This window comes from Stegodyphus dumicola, chromosome 4, assembly GCF_044657685.1.
Source record: "Stegodyphus dumicola isolate Sdum_Otavi_A_Nest chromosome 4, ASM4465768v1".
Taxonomy (NCBI): domain Eukaryota; kingdom Metazoa; phylum Arthropoda; class Arachnida; order Araneae; family Eresidae; genus Stegodyphus; species Stegodyphus dumicola.
Window position 1 is genome coordinate 9,371,620 of NC_140771.1, and position 15,669 is coordinate 9,387,288.

The following is a 15,669-nucleotide window of genomic DNA, read 5'->3' on the forward strand; positions in this document are numbered from 1 at the left end:
TTACTATTTCTTACGCATGCCAGATATATTAAATTTCTTCAATTTTTGTATACTTTACTTACGTATTTTGTATTTTAACCTTTTCTTATTATTATCCCAGTAGAGGTAACCTGACACCTCATTAAATTATCTCCGAGTTTCCTCATTTAAGTCATCTTCCTGTCAGATCAATCTCTTTGCATCGCTGGCTGCAACGGTTTCAAATTTTTTCTCGTTATTCCAAATTCGGAATATATTGCTGGTCTATTTCGTGGTACAGCAGAGGAGCACTAGGATTTTTGCCACCATTCGTTTTCAAGTGAAAATTTTATTCTCATTCTTCAGTTGCATTCTTAAAGTTTTAATTATTAATACAGGAAGAATGAAAGAAATCAAACAAAGCAGAATAAATTACGAAAAGGTATATCTGTTTTCTCCTATATTTATTGTTCCCTGTAATTTCTTTTGTCTGTTCCATTAAATTTATTCAAGGAAAATTTGCGAAGTCTTACAAAATGTATTTCCTAAATCCTAAGCGAATTAAGCCTTTCTGAGCGTTTCGGCTACACTTTAATGGCTTTTAAAATGTAATGTTAGAATATTGACAGCTGCCTATACTGAAATATTTTCTCCATAGTCCTCGAAAAAAGAAGAATTAAAGTTCCAGGAGGTTATACAATGAAGGACACACATTTCTTATTTGAAGGGCAAGAGAAAAAAAAAGATATTTTCGGATGGGGATATGTAGCATTTTAAACACTATGTTTGTAAATTTCATGATATAGTAGTAACACTTGAGTCATAGGTAATTATGCACATATATGAGAGAGACGACGACGACGAAAAATGAAATGGCAAAACATGACCGAAAACACTTTCCTGGTCGGTACAAACAACACGAAACACAAGAAAGAACGGACACCAGTCATGCTTAGCACAAGAGAAATTAAAAAAATAGGTACAAAATTATACACTTATGGACCTCAATGAAATTCTTCGAAATTACGACCTGAACCCTGATGCAGGTATCACATCTCTCGCACATCGAACATAAGATGTTCTGGAAAATACCGTGCACCCCCAGGACTTTCCCAGCAGCTGACACGATATGTGCCACAAGTTCCTGTTGGAGTTCTAACGGGGGTTTCGTGCACTAATGTTTTGACGTACCCTAGAGAAAGTGATAATGCAAGTGAGGGCTCGTGATCTTGCTGAACAATGCACTGGACTACCCCTACCAAACCCATGTCTAGGATACTTCCCGAAGGAACTTTCGAATACTTTTTTTGATGACGATCCAATGTTTTTTTCTTATTTCTTAGTTTCCGCCGCGCTAAGAATAACAAACAAATATCTTTACACTGTTCGTACCCTATTTTTCTTGTGTTGACTCTCGTCACTATGGCGCCAGGAAAGCGTTTCCGACAGTGCATTGCAATAAACGATTATATGTATATATATATATATATATATATATATATACATATATATACATATATATATATACCATTAGTAGATGGTGAATGTCGACATTTACCGGTGTAAGTCAGAAATAAGAGTATTTGAAAATATTTCGGAAATACAACAAGCGACTATGTGAATGTTGACATTCACCGGTGAAAGTCGACCTTCTCCAGATTTCGGTGTTTCACCGTAACGTATATTCAATAAACGTATATATATATATAGATATATATGTATATGTGTGAATTAATGTTAGGAATTCTGATCGCACATGTTGATCTATAATACAGAGCAAATTTGGCAGATGAATAAGATAAAATATTCAGATTTATTTCAATTCACATTTGCGGCCCCAGTTCATTTGAAATTCCAAACTTACCTATTTCTAGAATATTTATATTTCTCATATTGTTGGAATAGGAATAAAGTAGTACGACGCCGTGTCAGCGGTGACAGAGATAGAAAAAATGTGCATAGTTCGAGAATATTGTGGTTTAGTAAGAGAAATATTTGATTCAGGAAATTTTATATTCCCACTTAGCTAAGTCATCATCTTTATGTAAAAATCATGTGATGGGGATATATATATCTACATAAACATATATTTTAATTAATTAATTTTTATTTTTTAATTTGCTATTAATTCAAAATCATTTAATATTACATATTAAAAACAATAATTGCAATGAAAAGTTCGAATCTCGAAATTTTTATTATGTTTGATGAGTACATTGTCAAAACTCGAGCTAAATAATATCATAAATCTCTGTAAATCTAGAAATATATAGTCTAACAGAAAGAGGTGAGGAGAACAATTTATATTAGATTTGTTCCGAATAGAGTATGGGATTGATTTCAGTGTTTACTTAATTTGATTTACATATATATATATATATATATGCATATTATTTATAAACATAAAGTCTTTTTTGTCTTTGTTGCTCTAATTATATCAACTATTTGACATTTACTTCTCATTCACAAATTTTACAAACTGGCCGTATAAACACGTGTGTTTTGTATATTAGCTTTCTGTTTAGATATTTTATTAGTTAATGCAATAAAGTTTCCTTATAATCAAAAGGTATTACAATAAATATGAATTCTTCACAATGTAATTTTCCATTTTAAACATTTATAATCTATTTTTGTAATGAAGGAATGAAAAAAACTTTAAGCATTATAAATCTGAAAACGTATTATTTTCCAGGACAGCGTTTTTGTCAAAAAATTAATAAATGTATAATTAAACTGGACCTGAAACATTATGTTTTGTTTTATTATTTTTTCCGAAAAGACTTACGTCTCCGACACGTATTGCAATCTTAAACACTGGGGATCCAATTCTTCTAGTAATTGTTTGCTGTAGTATATTTCTGCTTCTCCTTCTTCTTCTTCAAATACACGTCGATAATTATTTGCGCTGAAATATTTTTATTTCATTAAATATATATGTTCATATGTTTGAATTAATTAATTTAATAAATGATTACTTATACGTTTTTTGTCAAAAGTAGTAAGTTACAGTTTGCGAACATTTTTACAGATTGTCAAAGATTTCTAAACGCTCTATGTTGTAAAATATCTTTACTTATTCAAAATCTTTAAAAAACAATAAATATGGAAATGAATATTCGTTTTATTAGCCTAAATTCCATTATGAGGATATACAGGTATAAAAGGAAATAAAGTTGTTGGCACCAGCAGCTCAAGATGCTATATTATAAGGTCTGATTGACATCTATCATCTCAAATCAAACCTTGCAATGAGGGAAATAATTTCCAAACACGTTTTAATAAAATAACAAACAGGATGGGACGAGGCAGATACAAGAAGATTGCTCGACGGTTACCTCCCGCAAGTATCCCTATAAAGAATAAATTTTTTCTCCAATTAGATTGGCAACAAGTCATGGAAAGTTCCCATTTTATTTCCAGAGATTCTTAAGAAGCACGTAAAATGCGAGCGCGAAAAACCTGCAAATCTAGCAAAATTTAAGCTTTATAAATGGCACACTTCCTATTCCTTCATATGTATACTTTCCTTTCCTTCATATGTATTGCAATTTATCATATGATCATTATTTACAGCAATGATTCTTAAATGTCTTCGACCTAAGGCTCCTAATGACGCCGAGGAAAACTTGCGCAACTGTGACAAAAAGATTATTTAAAAATACAATAAAAGCTTAAAAGGTAATAAAAATGCCTGAATTTAATTTCCTTTTATTTAAATGAAGCTTAATGTTTTTAAAGGAAATTGAATATTGTACACAGGAATCAACAATATAAATATCCGTGGATTTTTGCCTCCTTGTTTTTTTCTTCGTAACATCATATCTCCGGAACGGGGAGTTTGAGTTTGGAAGGAGGTACCCCCGGATTTCAAAACTTCTTGGTAAAACTTTCCGACTATTGTTATCTTCCTACGACTATCACTCGAGATATTATATAAAATTTCGGAAAACGGTAATTTTTCGTATTTATTTTTCCAAGTGGCCGAAGTCTAGCGCACTGGACATCAAAATGCTTTACTTGGAAAAATGTTGGCCCTTCTCACTTTCAAATCGTAGAGTTTGTTTAAGAGATATTTTTAAGTTAAAAAAAATATGAAATAAACCCACATAGCACAAAAACATCCTTGGGATATCCCAAAGATGTTGCTCGCGGGATATGCGCACATCCTCAGGACATCCCGGAATGTCCCGCGAACCTCCTAAACACCTCCTCCCGAGTGCTTAATGTCACATCCCGGGATATCCTCAGGACATCCTAACCAAGTCCCATCGACAGCGTGCAGGATGTTATTAGGATATAAACTCCTACTTACTACATCCTCAGGACATCCCACAAACCTCCTAAGCACATCCCATTATATCCTAAAAACATCTATGTCCCATCGACAGCATATGGGATGTTATTAGGATTTAAAGTCCTACTTACTACATCCTCAGGACATCCCGTAATATCCCAATTTCTTCCTAAACTCATCCTGAGCGCTTAATGCCACATCCCAGTATATCCTTAGGACATCCTATCTACGTCCCACCGACAGCGTATGGGATGTTATGAGGATTTGAAACACTAGTTACAATATCCCTTTAACCTCTTAAATACATACTCTCAACTGCTTAGTGTCACATCCCAGTATATATACAGAGGAAAATTCAGTGAATAAAACTGAAAATTTTGCTTTTATTTTTAAGATATTAAAAATCTTTTGATCATTTTTAAACATCCAATAGCCCCCAAATTGAATTATTCATAATTAAATTATTTTACAAAATCAGTCTCTAATTTCAGTTAATTTGTATTAAAAATTGAATAAAATTACCCAATTAATAATCTTTACATAAATGAATCGTCTTTCTTTAAAACATGTAAGGAATTTATAGTGTTTTGATGACACTGTTGGGAAATTGTTAAAAGGAATAAATTGTATTTTTAAAACTAAATCAATTCCTAGCCTCAGAATAAATGTTTTCGTAACATGAGAATGCTGCAGGCTTTTTTATATATTTAATATTTAGTTGTAAAAATTTGACATTATGTTAACAATTCTTTATATCATTCAAAAGGTAACTCAAGAAGCTCTTCTAAAATTCTATCTTTCTGCTCACACAATTAAAAAAAAAAAATCTGAAAGGCCTCAGATTTTAGCAGTCACGCAAAGAGGCTAAAAGTTTATGAATGCATAGATTATCAATACAGATGGGGCAGTGGAAATAGCAAAACATTTTATAAGATACTGACACCAGAAAGTTATATGTCTTCTATATATTTGAAAAATGAAGAAATATATCATGTAATTATGTAGAAATATTAAAATGTTTTCAATTAGATACATCATGAATTAAATGCATTTTAAATCAATCAGATTAAAAATTTAAAAAAAGCATTCTTAAGAACTGTAATGCTTTTAAATAGCTTGGCTTGTTAGTCAATAATATATTAGATTTTAAAGGTAAATATGTTAAATTTTTTGAATGAAAAGCGAAACAAGTTTGCGACTGACGATATGAAGTCACATTTCAAAACTAATAGCCCTTTTAGATTAAAAAAAAAAGTTCTGAAAATAATTTGCAATGGTTCATTGGTATTATTTTACGCAAAATTCAGTAAAATGAAATTTACCCGTTGAAATCAGCACCAAATTAAACTTTGTAAATTCTAGCGCACGTTAAAGGTTGTCTCATCCAGAATTTTATTACTAACCATTCATTTCAGAGCAAAATAAAACAGTAATTGCCATTTATATGACAATCAATATCAAAAATTTAAATCTGCATTTTACGCAACATAGAAAAACTTCAAAAGATCTACTGTTTACCATGCAATTAAGGCATTTTATTCTGCTATCAACTCTACCAATTATTAATTCCATTAAGTATATACTCTTTCTGCTCAATATATGCAATGTAAAATTTTCCATAAATTTATTAATTCATTTTATTTTGAGGTGAGCTTTTATTCAACTCTCAATGTCAAGGAGAATGTTTAGTTCATTTTTTATTCTGTCTCAAAAGAGAAATCAAAATACGTGGATTTATGTACGTGTATTTATGAATCAAAATACATGAGAAATCACAGTGAGAAAAGCACTGCTACCTTAAACTGTGATTATATATAACAAATGCAGTGAATTATAGTTAAAAAATAGTGAAAATATTTATATTTCTGAACTATTCCATATATAACATTTTCAGTTTCGCATATGTGGCAATTTAAGAACTTTTTATGTGTACTAATTTTTTGAAATATCTGCAAATTTTTGCATCTTTAAAGATGCAAAAATTTGGATTTAAATTGCATCTTTGGATTTAAATTTGCATTTATGGTGAAAGAATAAGCTTTCCTTAAGGAAAGCTTATTCTTTCACCTGTAGTATATAAGTAATGGTAATTTACCAGATAAAATTACTTAATGGGGAATACAGAAAAATATCTAACCACTTACCTTTGTGACTTCATCTGCAAAGAGACTAAAAAAGTAGTTCAGCTAAATCTGCTATAATAAATATTTATAATAATGCTAAATTATGCAATATCTATTAATATGACAAATTTTGTAAAGCTATTTATTTGGATGAAAAATAAACACATTCAGAAATTTATGGCACTATATTATGATTAACAGAGGAAAAACACTTTTCAAAATTCAAAATAGTTTTTATTAATCCAATTTATCACATTTTATTTGAATTCATGAAAAACAATGTTATATCCATGTATTCTTATGTATATAAGAACTCTTGATAAATTGGATCTCTGTCATTGCCTTTCACAGCACCTAAAATAAAAAAACACTCACAATTACTACATGTGAATATAGTAATTCATAATTAAATTTAAACAAATGACTATTAGAATGCAAATTAAAGGAAGCATTTAAAATATTTTAACATTTAGTACCTATAAACAGAGTAGCAATTATTTGATTTTTCGATTATAGTAAAATAAACATGGGGGATGCCTTTTAAAATTTTTTATGTCAGAAAATAAACTCAAACCACCAGCTGAACATATGAGCAGTTTTATCAATCAGCCACTGGTAGGTAACCTGGATACTGAATCAACATATAAAGTTGCCAAGATAAAGAGAGAAACAAAATTATGATAATCACATCTTACCTATTCATAAAACTATTTTAAATTTAATGTGTAGGCAAGTCCAAAAAGAGTGAGAATGAATTTATTTTGCAACACAAAGTAAAGTCTTGCAGGAGCAAAAAAAACTTGTCTCATGAGATTGGCAAGTAAAAAATAATTAACTGCATCTGGTAACATTTATCTGACAACATATAAGTAATTGTTAGCTATGTGCAGAAAATAAAATCTGATCAGGGGCGTAGCTAGAGGGGGGCAAGGGGGGCATCTGTCCTTGGGTGCAGAATCCAAGGGGTGCCAAACTGATGTTAGAACATTTTAGAATTAAATGTTTTCCATCCTTGGCAAGCAGTAGGGGGCGCGAAATTTTCAGTTGTCCCCAAGCGCTGAAAACCCTAGCTATGACTCTGAATCTGATCATGTTAATGCAATTTTAAACTTTTGAATTTAACCGCAGAAATTTACCAAAGAAGTACTTGTAACAGTAGTAAATGAAGATGTGACTAATCTTTACTGTATGGTACACCTTGGTTTCTGTCTGAAAAAAAATCGCAAAGTGGTATTGGTTGTTTGTGAAATGTGGAAGCCCATTGCGTCAAATAAGTTTTTCGGTAACCCTAATGTTGATAATGTTGGCAAAAGTAGCCTTTGAGAAAAAAAAAAAAAAAACTTTTTTTGTCAATAAAAAGGAGTTATTTCTGCAAATATTGCCAACGTGCTGTGATAAATTTAGTTTTGGGCTACTTTTTTTAATAGTAAACCTTTTGTACGGTCCCAGGTTTTTGGTTCTTACCATTCTCTTCAATTGCTGTGTTTGGTTGCACGGAAGTGGTATGGTCTTGTATTTTGAACATGTTATTTATTATTTTGGTGTGGGTACCATCGTTTGAGTATGTCTGAGGTGACTAAGAGACGAAAAATTTAATTGAATTGCTTACCTGGAGGATGGTAGTGGGAAGCCTAAACGTATGCATGTGAAAAAAAAAGGTATGTTAAAAAAATGACGTTTCATTAATTTTTTTGTCTCTGTGTGTTAATTTTTGTTAGAAGATTTGTTGTTTAATGTTTTTATGTTAGGAAATATGTATTTTTGGTAACTTACTCCTCTCTGTTTGTGTATTTTTGGTTGTCTGTGTGTGGCACAGTGGCGAATTTTTTCTGGTAACTATATTTTTAACTTTCTGATTTTCTTAAAGTGAAAATAGATCAATGTGTACATGGACAAAGTTAAGGCAGTGCACAATGCCCAGTTTGTGCAGTTCTCTGTTTTAATAGGTCGATGTGTACATGGACACAGAGTTTGTGTATGTCTTTGACTTCTTATTTTGGTTTTGTGTAGCGGCCACCTTGAAATTGGTGCCGATCCTCTCAGGTGACGATCTTGATATAAAAAAAAAAAAAAAAAAGAAAAGAAACGATTCGCTAAGGGTTACAGCACAGTAAATTTTTACCAAAGATGTTCTACCATAATCACCATTTCAGTGGTTTAAACACTAGTGGAGCAGTATGCAGAGATGAAGATTTGAGTTTTGTTTACACAGCATGATGGTTTAGGCACTCCATTCATTACAGTGAACAAAATTATAATAAACATAGCCACAATAATTGTCTATAAATATTGATGTATAACACTGCATTAACTATTATATTTCTTATGCTAGTATATACAGAATCCTTAATCGAAGGGAAAATCAGAAGACTGTGCATGCATTTTCCTTTAACTGAAACATGGATTTGACCATACAAATCTCAGTCTTACGGGACATGCCACACTATGCAGATAGACAGTAAAAAGTGCTTGTGTTGTTTTTATTTGTTAGAGGTATGAAATAAATATACTTCTAGATTTTAATTTTTTCTTTTCTTGTTTTACATTTGGATTACCTATCAAAAAGTAAGGAATTTTGATATTATTACAATATCGGAGTTAAAATAACAATTATTGGACACGTTAAAGTAATGAAAATTTTAAATTAGCTTAAAAAGTAACCCTTAATGTGGCATAATTTTGAATTAAACTCTATCGACATTTAAAACAACAAAACATCCCTCTTTATTAAGGACTTTAATTAACTAATTTTAAATGCGGAGCTATGAATGGATTTTTCCCCTTGCATGTTATAATAACTGAAACAAAATTACTCTGATACAGTCAAAATTCCTAAATGCAAGTACATAAAATTTACTTTAGCAATTTAAAGAGATGAGACACACTGAACACATGAATAAATTTCTATCAAAGAATAATTTATTAAATTTGGCCCGTTCCATAGTAAACTTTAACCATTAGATTACATTATTACACCATGTTATCAGTTTGAAAAGCAAGTCATATGCCAGATCTTGGATGTAAAAGAAATGCACAAAATAATATACAGATTATTGAAAAATGTTGTATAGCAATGTTTATAGATATGATTAAATGTAACAGAAAATTTACTGTCACAACCACATTTTTAAGTGAAATGTATTATTTTAACATTTTACAATATTTAAGGTATGGCATTAAATGCAACATTATGTGCCTGAATATAAGTTAGTAAATTAAAAAATAATAATAATAATAATCAAAGAATGAATGTCATGAAAAATTTCAAAAACAAGCAGAATTTAATTTAGAAGACCTTTAGACACTTATGATAAATAAATTTGAGAATTCTTCACCCAAAATTAAATTATAATTAACTAAAACCAGTTTGACTGACCTTCTACAAAATCCTTCAGCTGCAATTTTTTCTAGCTTGAAAACCAAATTCTTCTCCACATGGTAATAACATCTTAACCAGTTGAAATTCCTGCAGAAAGTTTGATAACACAGTAATAGAATTAATAGAATAGAAAAATTAACACAAAAGTATAGAACATCATTTAAACTTAACATTATTACAAATTTTTTGTGCAATTCTGGGATATTTTTTTTAAGTAAAAATAAGTCGACGTGTACATGGTTTAATGATATTTTAATTAAATGATAGTTATTTTGTGAATTTTATGTTTGTAGGAATTTGGTACACGTTTAAGTTGAAGTAAACGTGCATGGAAATAATTTAAATATTTGATACTAAGTATTTGTAATTCTTGCAGTATGAATTCGTTAGTGACGTGTATAATGTAATAGATGATTTAGAGGTAAAAGTTTTTGGATATTTTATTTATTTTATATGTGGAAATGTTCATATTTGGAAAGGGTAAATACTTTTTCGCGATCAGGTAATTTCATATATGTTCTTTTTACCGGGTTTAAAGATTGAGAAAATTGTCATGTATTTTCATGAAATTTTTCTAATTTATGAGAAAAAAGCAGTGTACATGGATATAGTGAAGAGTGTGCGCAATGCCATTTTTGTGCAATTCTGGGATATTTTTTTAAGTAAAAATAAGTCGACGTGTACATGGTTTAGTGATATTTTAATTAAATGATAGTTATTTTGTGAATTTTATGTTTGTAGGAATTTGGTACACGTTTAAGTTGAAGTAAACATGCATGGAAATAATTTAAATATTTGATACTAAGTATTTGTAATGCTTGCGGTATGAATTCGTTGGTGACATGTATAATGTAATAGATGATTTAGAGGTAAAAGTTTTTGGATATTTTATTTATTTTATATGTGGAAATGTTCATATTTGGAAAGGGTAAATACTTTTTCGCGATCAGGTAATTTCATATATGTTCTTTTTACCGGGTTTAAAGATTGAGAAAACTATCATGTATTTTCGTGAAATTTTTCTAATTTATGAGAAAAAAGCAGTGTACATGGATATAGTGAAGAGTGTGCGCAATGCCATTTTTGTGCAATTCTGGGATTTTTTTTTTAAGTAAAAATAAGTCGGCGTGTACATGGTTTATGTGTATGTGTTATTTTGAAAAACGCGTAAGGAGTATGGTATTGTGCACTTTTTCCCAATTTTGCAGTGAATATTTGTCATGATTAAGCAGTTTTGTTAGATAAAATTTCTAGCATAAGTGTAATTTGGCTAGTAGATTGTTGGAAGAAGTGTTCAGTAGATAAAAAGAAAAGAAACATGTCTTTACTTCGTGAAGACAAAATGGCGGCGGGAAAAAAAAATATAGGGTTGCTGTAGGAGAGTTGGTCGCCAAAGTTTCGCCAAAAAAACGCCAAGTTACCATAATGTAAAGATCAACCTCTTTTCCTCCTTCTAACACCAAAAGAAAACCCAGATAAGAAATAAAATATCAGTAAAAATAAATTATATTATTGAATGACACTTTACATTAATTACACTTATGCATATATTATTTTATTATAAATTATTTCAAAATCAAAGAAGAGAAGGGGAGAAACTTTAATATTGACATTTCTAAAATGATATAAACATTAATCATTTAGTACAGTTTGTTATTTCCTGCAAAAAGAATTCACTTTTCTGGATAGCATTTATATTTCCATCTCACTTTCAATGAAACATTAAGAGAAATGCATATAATTTAAACACCAGTTTATTTTATTTATCAGACAGATTATGTCAACTCGAAAAAACCTATCAGTAAAATTCGGTAGTAATAATTCTGAATGTTAGGTAACTTGCAAGATTCAACAAAAATTATAAATACTTTTATTATAATGACAATACTACAGTAACATGAACATAAAATTAAACTGCATATAACTATGAAATAAGCCAGCATATAATAATGGTGCATTGGTTTCTAAAACAATGGGCTCGATGAAAAAATACATGTATTATGGTAGCTATTCATATTCTTCAGCTTTCCTAATAATATTCTCACGTTCACTTTACATAACTAAAGTATCTAAAATACAATAAAAATGCAAACAATATTTATGAGAAAATGTTAAAAGCAATCATAAGCATTTGATTGAATGACCATGTTTGTCTTCCTGCAAGTCAAATCTTAAAATGATATGCAGTTTGAAAAATGCTTAATCCTTTTATAAAATATTCAAAAAAGATTAAAAAAAGGTACTGTTCTGTTATCAGGATCGGGTTCAGAATTGTATTTATGTATGCTTGTATATTTGTATGTTTGTGTGTCTACATATACACATCTATGCACATACTTACGAAGACAGGTTCATACATTTCCGATTCTGGTCCCAATAACAGAACAGTACTCCCAAAAAAACTTGAATTACAAACTAGATTAAGATAACGTTTCAACCATACATATTTTGGACAAAACAATGCAAACTCTTATTTTTATACAATTGTTCAAACTATTTAACATAAATTTATTGCTGCAATAAAATAATAAGCAATCTGATCACACATATTATTTTGAAACTGAATGCATAAACTTGACTAAAAAAATTCAGTCATAAACATTTGGATAGCAGGGCAAATTAGATATTTGAAAAGGCAGCCAGCCATTGAGATACACGTAATTCACGACAGAATGGTAACAATTCATAAAGCTGTGAAACATTTAACTGTCAAAATGACATAAATTCGAAAAGCAAAAAAAGTAAACATACAAGTATTGCAACTGAACTTACCTTTCATGAAACAAAAAATATCCATACAAGTTAACCTCATGGCGCAGCCATTTTGGATTTCGTTTCAAATCAGACAGATGTTTACGGATTTGCGGAAGAATACGAGGACCTAGTAGTTTGCGGGATACAATGTGCAATGACGCGAAAGAATATAGTTCTGTAGAACTTCCTACATTATTCCGTAATAAACAGTACTATTTCCTAATTTTTTTCTTTATCTAATTAAATAATTAATAGGGAAATAGTTAAATAATGCCAAATTCATTTTTAATGAAATGTAAAATTTTGCATGTATGGGACGACCACCTTCCGTCCAATATTTCTGAGAATATAAACAAATTTTGGAATCTGAGAGTATCAGTTAATAAATATATAGAAAATCGCCTCTCAATCGACCACTTCTGAAAGTGACCAATAGTTCTGAGATTATCAATAAATATTGATATTAAGCATTATTTCTATAAGACGACCATCTCTATATAAGATCAAAGTTTCTAGAATCTTGGATAGTCATCAGAGATGTATCTTTACTGCGAAATTATCGCACGACTGTAATTCAATATCAATAACGGATCGCGCGATTGAAAAACATTTTCTGTCCTGTAATTAGAGGAAAAAAATTTTCCTTATGAGGTATTTCTCCCGCTTTCATAGCGTGCCTTCGTGGTGTAATAGTTCTGAACGCTGGGCCGGTATTTCAGAGGTCCGTGGTTCGATTCACGGCGAAGGCGGTTGCTAATTTTTCATCTCTACGGCTTCCCCAAAAAATCCTAATGTCTCTACAGTGGCGCCCGAATGAAAAAGGTGTTGGATGAGGTATATCCACACCCAGGATTTAGTGATTGGATCCCCTTAAAAAAAAAGTCGGTCTTTAAAAAGAGAAGTAATATAAGGTATTTCTGTCGCTTTCCTAGCGTGTCTTCGGCCCACCAGCGGCCGAGCGGTAAAGTCGCTGAACAATGGTAGTGCGATCCGAGGTTCGTATCCCGCGAACGGGCTGGCTGCATGGGTGTTTTCGTGGTTTTCCCCACGTGTAACGTGTATACGAGCCAGTTTCCCTTAGTCCACGGCCAGTCCCTCCACGAAGACATCCCTCCCCTTAGGCAGATAGCCCTAGTGTGCTTTGCCATAATTAAATACACCACCACCACACCTAGCGTGTCTTCGTGGTGTAGTGGTTCTGCACACTGGGCCGGTATTCCAGAGGTCCGTCCTTCGATTCCCGGCGAAGGCAGTTGCTAATTTTTCATGTTTCCTGCTTCCAAAAAAATACCTAATGTCTCTATACCCAAATTTAAAAAAAAATTCGTTTCCGTAATTAAATATTTTTTATAAAAAAAATATATGTTATTTAGAATTTTGCAAATATTCTAGAAAATGCTAATCCATTGAAAAAAATCTTTTCCATGACTAAATAAATTTTTAAAAACGTCAGAAAAAATAGCAGTTAAAATTAATAACAATATAACAAGAATAAATCAACAATCATATCAATATTTTTAATGTACAGCATTTAGAAACAACTTAGTAAAATACATATGAAAAATAAAATAATGTGCAAGTTTCAGATGTGCAATGTCCAAAAATTAAAACTGGTAAACTTAAAAACAAATATCCTCAAATGTTTGACAACGAAAGTCCTCCGGACAATGCAGAATGAATGTCCTCAGGATGTGAAATTGGTGAACTCCTCAGGACATCTGAGAATCAACATCTTCAGGACATCCTGTCATATCCCGGGACATAGCGACTTAAATAAGACATCCTCAGGATGTTAAATTACGATCTCCTCAGGACATCTGAGAATCAACATCCTTAGGACATTCTAAGTATGTCCCGGGATATTGCGACTTAAATAGGACATCCTGAGGATGTTTTGTGCTATGGGGGAATAGTATTGCCAAACGTGAAACTTATTGTTATTATTATTTACGGTTATATTCTGAAGTTGAAGAAAGCACGTGATTCCATATAACGTCATTGTATGTCGAAAATCTTTCGTTAATATCAGTATTTTAAATGAATAGCTGCTTTTGGCAACTTTTATGTTTCACCTTTGGATACGTGACACGATATGCTATCGCTACGTTAATTCCTTTATTGAGATTTTGAAAATTTGTTATATTGAAATAAATTTAAATCATAACTTCCAATGTATTACCTGAAGTGTCAAAGGTCTTTGTTTCCTGAGTTGGCAAGAAAAATGTATTTACGAATCGCTGGTTGCTTGGAAAGAATGAATACATTTTCTTCATAATGAAATGTTTCTATGCATTTTATGCTATTCTAAATTTATTTATAAAAATTTAATTTCTTTTATTGTATACTTACTTTCTGAGTAGAAGTTTAAACATCTGTAGATATTTAACGTATTTTAGATGCAATGTTACTTTACTACAGTTAAATAATTTTTTTTTTCCAATTTACTAAAATGTCTGAACGCAAGAAGAGAGCACAAATGGTAAAGCGAGCTACAGAAAAATGAAGTAAAAAACACTAGGAGACTCAACAGGCAAGTACAATAAAATTTGCGAGCTTCAAAAATGAACGAAGACACAACTAGAAACTCAGCAGGCAAGCATAGTGACAAGACAGCTTACGCCTTCAAGAAACTGAAGAAGAAACGAATAGGAGTTCCAGCAGACAAGCAGCAACTCAAGAAACTTCGCGTGCTCAAACTGTATCAGAAACTAGTAGAAAACACAAAAGACATTCAGAAAACCAAGAAACACTGCGTGCTCCGGAAAGGGAAGCAGAAGGGAAACGGAGGCCCATTAGGCAAGTGGAACGTCAACAGACCATGCGCGATGATTAGAAGAAGTAGCAAGTAAACGAAGGATATAAGACTCTCCGCGTCGTCGTCAGATTCGACAGGAAATACCAGAACAGCTCAAGAACCTATATAAACAACTCAAGACGCTGCAGTTTACGGACAATTTTTGTTCGAAGAGGCAGAGCGTATGCGAGGGAACAAGCTTCTCCTGAACGCATCAAGACATACACGTAGTACTCTTCACAATGCAGGAAGTTTACTTTGAGCAACACACTGTATACATAGAGCTCGTAGACATATATAGTAAAGATTTTGCTTTGGCAACAGCCCTCTAGTAAAATGTATGAAGTTTATATTAGCATCTCAC

The 15,669-nt window shown here is 31.4% G+C and overlaps 1 long non-coding RNA gene across 1 annotated transcript; it reads right to left on the reverse strand.

Moving 5' to 3' along the window:
- Positions 1-6,590: 6,590 nt before the first annotated feature.
- Positions 6,591-12,623, reverse strand: LOC146997477 (uncharacterized). Its single transcript, XR_015040575.1, has 3 exons — positions 12,530-12,623; positions 9,755-9,844; positions 6,591-6,732 (listed from the first exon to the last, which is right to left on the reverse strand). It is a non-coding gene; the product is annotated as an uncharacterized LOC146997477 (long non-coding RNA).
- Positions 12,624-15,669: the final 3,046 nt, after the last annotated feature.